We start from the raw sequence: 8,517 nt of genomic DNA on the forward strand, positions 1-8,517 counted from the left end.
CAGGCTGCTGGGGAACATGGTCCTACTGGTGGGTTACCCTTTCAACAGCCAGTGAGCCACTGGGGGAACCAAACATCTGATTAAATGGGCCCTTTGGTCTCACTTGGGCAGAGTACTTAATTATTATTAACTCAAGGTCAGGAATGTTGCCCTGTAAATAGAATTCCAAAATCCATGTTAGGGGTAATCGTTTTATGAGGCCAACCCAAAGTTCACCGAATTGTGTGCAAGGTCTCGGACTCTCCTGAGCTCTTCACGAGGCAAGGGGTTACAAAAACCTCTAACCAGGTGACTTAGAAACATAGAAACAGGGCGAGGCAGAAGGGTCCTCCCAGGCCATCTAGTCTGACCCCCGGCTCTAGCCAGCTCTGCTCACAACATGCCTACCACATGAATGTCTAGAATGATCAAAATAGCAACTGGCCCGTACAGGGATCGAACCCACGACCTTGGTGTTATTAGCACCACACTCTAACCAACTGAGCTAACCAGCCACTGACTTGCACTGGGCAGGGGGCTGGATACAATGGACGTATAGGGCCATTTCTGAGTCTACTATTCTCTGCATGAAACCCATGCTGGGTGTGCATATGTCGTGTTAAAGGAGTCAGGGACCCATTCCAGCTGGGGGTGTGACAGCACCACAGACAGCGCGACAGAACCGACAGGGAGTTGCTTGCCCTTTACCTGTTCCCAGCAGCCCATCTGATTCTGCAAATGCTTTGAGCACCTCAGTGAAGAAGCAGTCAAAACCACAACTCTCCACATGTGGAACCGTACTGGGGTCGCAAGCTGTCGTTTGCCTGAAGTGCCTGCTCCTGCCTAATCTTGGAAGCTAAGCAGGGTCAGGCCTGGTCAGAACCGGGATGGGTGACTTGAGTGTATGATTCTGTGATTATTGCTGTCAACTGCCTCGAGAGCTTTGGCTATGGGCAGTATAAAAAAAAAATGCTAATGCTAATGAGTTCCGCTTAGAGGAGACCCTCGGGCCTTTAGACTTTCTCGAACTTTCTTGGGAATCGGCTTTGGTGCTTCCCAGTTTGCTAAATGCACAGGAACAGAAAGAGTAATTCGAAAAGGAAACCGATCGTATCCTCTGTGAAATTTAGGTGTGCTCAGGGAGCCACTCCGTTCATGCTCAGAGAAACATAGAAACAGAGCGAGTCAGAAGGGGCCTCCAGGGCCATCTAGTCTGACCTCCGGCACCAGCCGCCTGCTCGGTCGGTCGGTTCGCCAGCTTCTCCCTGAGGCACAGCCTGGTTTCTCTCCTGCGCCTCCGTCCTCTGTTCCTCTGTCTCGCTCTCACACCCCACGCTCTTTGTTTATGGCGGCTTTGTTCCCTGGGCAGGGCGGATGTGCAGCCCTTGATGTAGAAAGGAATCATCGGAGGAGGATGACGAGGCCTGGTCTGCCCTGGGTGAGCAGCAGAGCGGAGAATGAGGCAGCTCAGCCGCAGAGAAGCCTCGTGCTGCTCTGCCAGCGTCAGGCGGGGTGAGTTGGCGTACGTGGCACACGGGCGAGGAGCAAGTTCCCAGCACCCACTTCCCTCTCCGCTCCGTCTCCCTTGCTCCTTGCGCCACGGGGGGGAGGGGCAGAAAGGTGCCCCCCCACCCCCAGCCGATCTGCATCACAAATACCATGCCTGTGAGCATACGAGGACTGTACCGGCCCCTTCAGCCGGGTGTTTGTGGGCACAGGCGAATCCTGTGCCCCAAAACCTGTCCCCGCACAACAGCAACTGACTGAATCGCTTCGTTTCCTTCTTTCCCCAAAGGGGGCAGAAATTCCAGTGGCCGCATCCGAAAGAAGATTCTCCACTCCATACTGCTTTAAGGTTTTTGCAGCAGGTTGCCGTGTCCATCCCTGGCATCTCCAGTTAAAAGAAAGACCCCTTTCTGCTTGGGAGCATGGAGAGCTTCGGGTTTAAATCAGCCCTTTATTTTCAACCATGAAGACAGGAAACTTGATGTTTAAGAGAGGAATTATCATAGGCAGTAGAGTTGGAAGGGGCCACGAAGTCCAACTTCCTGCTGTTGCAGGACACCAAGTCACACCATCCCACTCAGGTGGCTGCCCAGTTTCTTCTTGAAAGTCTCTAGTGTGGGAGAGCCCACTGCCTCCCTAAGCAGCTGGTTCCATTTAAAGCTATCATTAATGAAATAACCATTTATAATGACCTTCGCTAAGCTATTGTTCTTCTGATATGTTGGACTACACCTCTCATCATTCCCAGCAAGCATAGAATAGAGTTGGAAGGGGCCATGAAGTCCAACTTCCTGCTGTTGCAGGACGTTACACCATCCCGTTCAGGTGGCCGCCCAGTTTCTTCTTGAATGTCTCCAGCGTGGGAGAGCCCCCACCTCCCCACGCAGCTGCTTCCACTGGCCTATCACTCTGATCTTGAAGAAGCTTTTCCTGATAACTAGCCTGAGTCTGGCTTGCTGCAGCTGGACTTGATTATTCCACGTCCTACATTCTTTCTGCAGTGAGAAGATAGCTTCACCTTCCTCTTTGTGAAAGCCTTTGAAGGACTTCTAGAGGGATGTCATGACCCCTGTCGGTCTTCTCTTCTCAAGGCTGAACAGGAAGGGCAAGTGCCAAGTTCTCTCAGTCTCTCCTCATAGGGCTTTCTTAGAATCACAGAATAGTGGAGTTGGAAGGGGCCATGAAGGCCATCAGGTCCACCCCCTGCAGTTGCAGGACACCAAGTCACACCACCCCACTCAGGTGGCTGTCCAGCCTCTTTCTGGATGCCTCCAGTATGGGGGAGCCCCCACCTCTCCAGGCAGCTGGCCCCACTGTCCTATCGCTCTGACCGTGAGGAAGCTCTTCCTGATATCCAGCCTGAATCTGAGCTGATAGTTCTGCATCCTACACTCTGGTATCAGCAAGAAGAGACCTTGGCCTTCCCCTTTGGGATAGCTTTTGTGGTACTTTATGAAGGCTATCCCTTCAAATCTTCTCTTCTCAAGGCTGAACAGGAAGGGCAAGTGCCAAGTTCTCTCAGTCTCTCCTCACAGGGCTTTCTTAGAATCACAGAATAGTGGAGTTGGAAGGGGCCATGAAGGCCATCAGGTCCACCCCCTGCAGTTGCAGGACACCAAGTCACACCACCCCACTCAGGTGGCCGCCCAGTTTCTTTCTGGATGCCTCCAGTGTGGGGGAGCCCCCACCTCTCCAGGCAGCTGGTCCCACTGTCCTATCGCTCTGACCTTGAAGAAGCTTTTCCTGATATCCAGGCTGAATCTGGCTTGCTGCAGCTGGGCTTGATCATTCCATGCCCTACATTCTGGCATCAGCAAGAAGAGACCTTGACCTTCCTCTTTGAGACAGCCTTTGGGGGACTTAAGAGGGATGCCATGTCCCCTGTCGGTCTTCTCTTCTCCAGGCTGAGCACGCCCAGTCCTCACAGGGCAGTGTCTCCACACCTGGAGCATTTCTGTAGCCCTCTGCTGCACCCATTCTAATTTTTCTGAAGGCTGTCTGGCTCTCCCCTCCCCTGCCCCAGCGACAAAACGAGGAGCCGCCCAGCCGCCCACAAGATCGATGGGAAAATCCTGGAGGATGTCTTGCTCAGATGTGGGACACATCCTCTTCCCGGCCACCGCCCAAGGTGTGAACCTGAGGTCCATGGACCAAGCTTGGCCCACGTGGGTCCCAGGTGCCCTCCCTGCCCTGCTGCTTTCCCTCCTTGCTGATCATTTGGTGCTTTCCTGGCCAGTGCTGAAGGGTGAATCGCTTCCCCAAAAGATTAGTTCCAGGAGCGGTGAGCTCTCAGCGCCCGAGCCGGATCCCTGAAGGATGGTGTCAAAGGCCAAAATCTCCAGGCCAGAACCCAAGCATATTTTATCTTCAAGACCCAACAGGTTGCAGCTAAGCCTTTTTCCAGAATGGGCGGGGGGATGCAGTGAGATGGAGAAAACACCCAGTAATTGCTGTCTGGATTTGTCCCAAGCTGGGCTGCAAGGGGGGGAGGTTGATCTGGAGGTCCAAGAAGCAAGCGTTGGTGCATTTTATTGTTGTAAGCCGCCCCAAGGCTTCGGCGAATGGGGCGGCATAAAAATGTTTTAATAAAATAAAAAATAATAGAAATACAGGCACCATCACTCTCCATCCAGCTAGCTGAGCTCTGGTTTGATCTAAAAGATGTTTTGCATGGCTTGCTTCACTGGCCTGGGGCTACTGTCTGGCGAACGTGGTGGACACCGGCCCGGCCCTGTTTCAAAGCAGGACAAACTGCTTTCACAGATAAGTGAGTGAGACATGTGCCTTGCCCAGGTTGCAAAGCTTCACCATCCTTCCGACCCACATTGAGGGATGCCCGGGCATTAAAAACAAGCGAGGACTGCTGGTCTTCACCTGTGCCCTAATTCACAGAGGACAGTCCTCCTTTTCCCTCCATTTTTATCCTCACAACAACCCTGTGAGGTTGGCGAGGCCGAGGGTCGGGCACCGGCCTCCAATCCCCCCCTGAGCTTCGTGGCTGAGCCTTTTAGCCTGGGTCTCCCAACCCCCAACCAGGATGCCACTGCAGAGCTGCAGAACCACTTTTGGCTGACTTTTTTCCAGAGCAGCTGGCTGGGTGGGGGCAAGAGGGGAGAGGCCAACTGTTCCAAAAGCCCCGCATATTTAAACATCACTCTCTTACCGCCAGGAGTTCTGTAATATCTCTGGTTCCTCAAATTACCATCTCTTGAATACTGCAGGAGTGCCAATAAACTATAAAATCGTATCATCGCAAACATGGACAGGCAGGGGGATCCTGCAAAATCCAGAAACGACTGGGGGGTGTTGCCCTTCCAAGGAAGCCCAGAGAGCCAAACAGGGCTCCGAGTGCGGCCCACAGGCCAAAGGTTTGACACCACTGCTCTACCTGAACAGCCAATTCCAGCTGAGAGAAAGAGCCCCAAAGAGAGGAAGTGGAGGCCACCCACCCCACACAGTTACCGGCACTTGGGTGGCGCACTGGGCAGCAACACACAGGCCACCCGGCCCCACTCTGCCCTGCATGGGCGAGGAACAAGTTGCACTTCTGTTTCAAGCCTTCTCCTGATTTTGACATATGGATTTGCACATGCAGATGTTGCGAAAACCTGTCCCCCCTTTGGTTTGTCCTCTTCTTTGGTGATGCATTTCCTCTTCTGGGGTGGGGGGCACTCGGCAAGCTTCCACCCTCGAGCACAAGGCCGGGCCGGGCTCCTCAGGCTTGTGCGCAAGATGCAAAGTCTGGGTGGCTCTGGGTGGTTTTGTTTTGCATTGTTCCGACTTTTGCAATGACTGAAACCAGCCTTTGGTTTTCATGGGGAGGGACAAAATGCTGTGCCTGCCACCCTACCTGACCATGGGGGATCTTACTCATTCGCACTCTCACGCACATCCTCAGGCTGCTGAGAACCCAGCAGACACAACCCAGCTCATGCCTCTGCCTTGAGGGCTAGATCCTTGCTCCATTTAACAAGCAAAAGCCAAAGGGAAAGACAGAATCTCGAGTCGATTTCTGTGAGGCCAGAATGGACTTTTACACATCCTCTTTCCACGTAGTTAGCAGGGGTGGCGACACTCCACAGGTGATGCAATTCTTACCGTATGTTGAACCGCTGTCCGTGCTGGGGGAGACGCTTGGGGAGGACACAAGTGGCTGCTCCCCGCCCCCCGCCCCTGGCTGGAGCATCACGATGACCCCTGCGAGGTAGCATAGGCTGGGTGACTAGCCCAGCTGGCACAACCGTCGGTCTCATGACCAAGTGCTGAGTCGGGCTTGGGAACAAATCATGACTCGGCACCCTGGACAGAAGGAACCTCTCCGAAGCAGTGGTGGGTGCCGGGGCGGGGGACCACTTCCTCTTCCCTTCAGCGAAAGAAACATGACTCTTGCGTTGCTTTTCCTTCCTCCCCACCCCAAATTCCTAAGTAACATCCTTTCTTAATTTACGGAAACTCTGTTTGCTGACTTCCTGGAAGTAAAAGCAGCTAAAGTGCACTGGAATCAGTTTGTGCAAGAAATTTGGAAGTCGTGCCTCCTGGCACAGAAGGGAGAAGCCTCCACAACTGGGGCAGGTTCAGGCTTTGATGTGGACTGGTGGGGGATGAACCGGGCTCAAATCCAGAGCTTTATCACGCTTGCCAGAATAACTGGCAGGCCTGTGGCGGTGCACTCGGCCAAAATGCTTCTGAATCAGCTTTTGGATCAGTGCCTGCAAATAGCTGGTGGGGTATAAAACAGTGGTGTGGAACCACTTCAGTCTGGGGGCCACATCCCATGGTGGGCGAAGCTGAAGGCAAAGGGCAGGGGCCAAAAGAGACCAGCTCATTGGAGTCGGCTGCTCTCATGCTAGTACAAGCTTTTTGGGATGGGGTGGTGGAGCTAGCAAGCCCCCAGATGCATCGGTGGTCCTGGGAAAGGGGGTGGGGTCTTGATGGGGAACACCAGTGGGCCAGAGAGGGCTTGAAGTTCTGCATCCTGGCTTTGGTTCTGGCCATGCCAGCAGGAGAAGGCGCCTGCAAAGCCGAGCAGACGGGCGCTCCAGGGGGTCGCTGCCCAGGACTGCGGGGAAATTTGGGGAATGCTGCACAGCCAGGCCTTCCAATGAATTATTTGCCCCCTGCTGCTGGAGCCCAGATGCCTGGGTCCGCAGGAAGCCTCTCAAGGGTTCCCAGCTGTGAGCCAGCGGCTGGGTGGGGCTTTGATTTGCTGATTAAGGTCTTCTTCCTTGAGGCACCACACCCTAAGCCCAAAGCTCTCATTTCCCATCACGGTCAAAGGCTGCGGGCGAGCGAGCGCAGAAACAACCTCCAAATCGGACTCAGACATGCGGCTACCCTGCGTCTGAGCAACCCAGATCTAGTGCAGCAACCCCAGTTCCTGAGGGCCCATGAATTGCTCTTTTGTCGGCCCTTTTGTTTGGTTTCATGACTGCCCTTTGGAGCAGCCACACCCTGTTTGACAAATCTCCGGGACTCTGAGTCTCTGAGAAAGTGCAAAGTGCATTTTTCTCTGCTAAGGTGCCAAGCTTCTATTTCTTTGCCAAGACACCTGTGCGGGTTCTTTGGCTTGGACAAAGCACACCCAAGATTGCCTCTTCGCCACCCCTCAAAGAGCATTTTTTCCGTGCATCTTATAGAAAGTAGACACCAGTCTGAAAATCGCGGGGTGGGTGCCTACATTTAGCCCATTTGGGGGATACAATCTGACCTGTGCGGTGCATTCTGCATCAGTGCCTGCTTTTGCCCGCTTCCTAAATACGGCCCCGAGCTTTGTTTTCTTCCTCGCCCCTGAATTTGACCTTCGCATTGCTTCCCCTCTCCTGCAAGCTATGCAAGCTACGCGGAAAGCAAGCAGGGGTGCTGTGCCCAACCAGCGCAGGGGCAGCAATCCACACCGGGGCGAGGGTCAGCCCTGCGTGCCTCCTTCTGGCCACCCTCCGCAGGGCCCCCTCTTCCACCGACTCCGCTCCTCTGGGCTCATCGGCTGCTCTGCTCTGCTCTGCAGCATGTGCCCGGCAAACAGACGTCACAAGGGCCTTTTAAACGATCCTTTTTGGATCACACCTTCCTGGATGTTGGCCAAGGCACAAGCCGACTGGCCCGCGATGAAAAGGAGGGCGGTTTGTGTCATGGTTGCTACGGAGGCAGCCGGGCAGCCGCACAGGCCCTGACGTAACCCTGGAGTTCAAGTGGCTGCGGCTTTGGCCCGGGTCTCTCAGCTTCTCGTCTGCCACTTCCTCTTTGGGCTTACGACTCATCGGGGTGTCTCCAAGCCAAGCAAGAACCAGGCCGCAGCAGCTGGGAAGCTGAGACTGCAGCCAGTCTCGCTTCGTTTGCGATCCCCCTGCCCGAGAGGGGAAATCCCGTGAGCCTTTGGGAAGGTGGGTCCTTCGTGCCAGTCCCCCACAAAGCCCCAGGGAGACAGAGGCCGCCCGGCTCACGCTCGCTGCAACGAGGCCGCCTGGAGCTGCGGCGGACACTTTCTCCTCCGGACAGTCCTGGAGGCCGATTTAAGTCCTGCTCCGGCCTCATGCTTGCTGTGCCAGCTTGACTGTAAGCCGGTTCCCCCGTGCAGAAGGGGGTCTTGGGTCCCGATTCCTCCACGCCAGGAGGGCCACCGTAAAGATTTGCCTGCAAAACCTCCGTCACTCTGCACAGTCTGCTCCTGCTAGCCGTGGAGGCCAAACGCTCAGCCAGCCTGACACTGCCAAGGAAGGCCTGAGCATGGGAGCAGCATTTCCTTCTCAAAAAAAAAAAAAAAGGATAGGCCCCTATGCATGTTTATCTGGAAGGAAAACTTGCTCCGGTGGAATCTCAGGTAAACTTTGCTGAAGGGACCACATGCAGACCGGGCTCCTTCCGAGTGTGTGTGTGTTTTCCGTACTCTTGCTGTTACCAAAGCTCTTTCCGTGCACATGTAATTCAAGTAAATTCCTGGATGGCAAAGGGTAATTTGGACACCTCTTCCTTTGGAAAATAATGCCCGTTACATCTTCCTTCCTTCCTTCCTTCCTTCCCTCTCTCCCCCCCCCC

At 54.4% G+C, this 8,517-nt stretch overlaps 1 non-coding gene across 1 annotated transcript; it reads right to left on the reverse strand.

Annotated features, from left to right (window-relative positions):
* Window positions 1–420: 420 nt before the first annotated feature.
* TRNAI-AAU lies at window positions 421–494 on the reverse strand. Its single transcript has one exon. It is a non-coding gene; the product is annotated as a tRNA-Ile (tRNA).
* Between the last annotated feature and the right edge of the window lie 8,023 nt (window positions 495–8,517).

The sequence above is a fragment of the Varanus komodoensis genome, unplaced genomic scaffold (assembly GCF_004798865.1).
Source record: "Varanus komodoensis strain SLA01 unplaced genomic scaffold, ASM479886v1 scaffold80, whole genome shotgun sequence".
Lineage (NCBI taxonomy): Eukaryota > Metazoa > Chordata > Lepidosauria > Squamata > Varanidae > Varanus > Varanus komodoensis.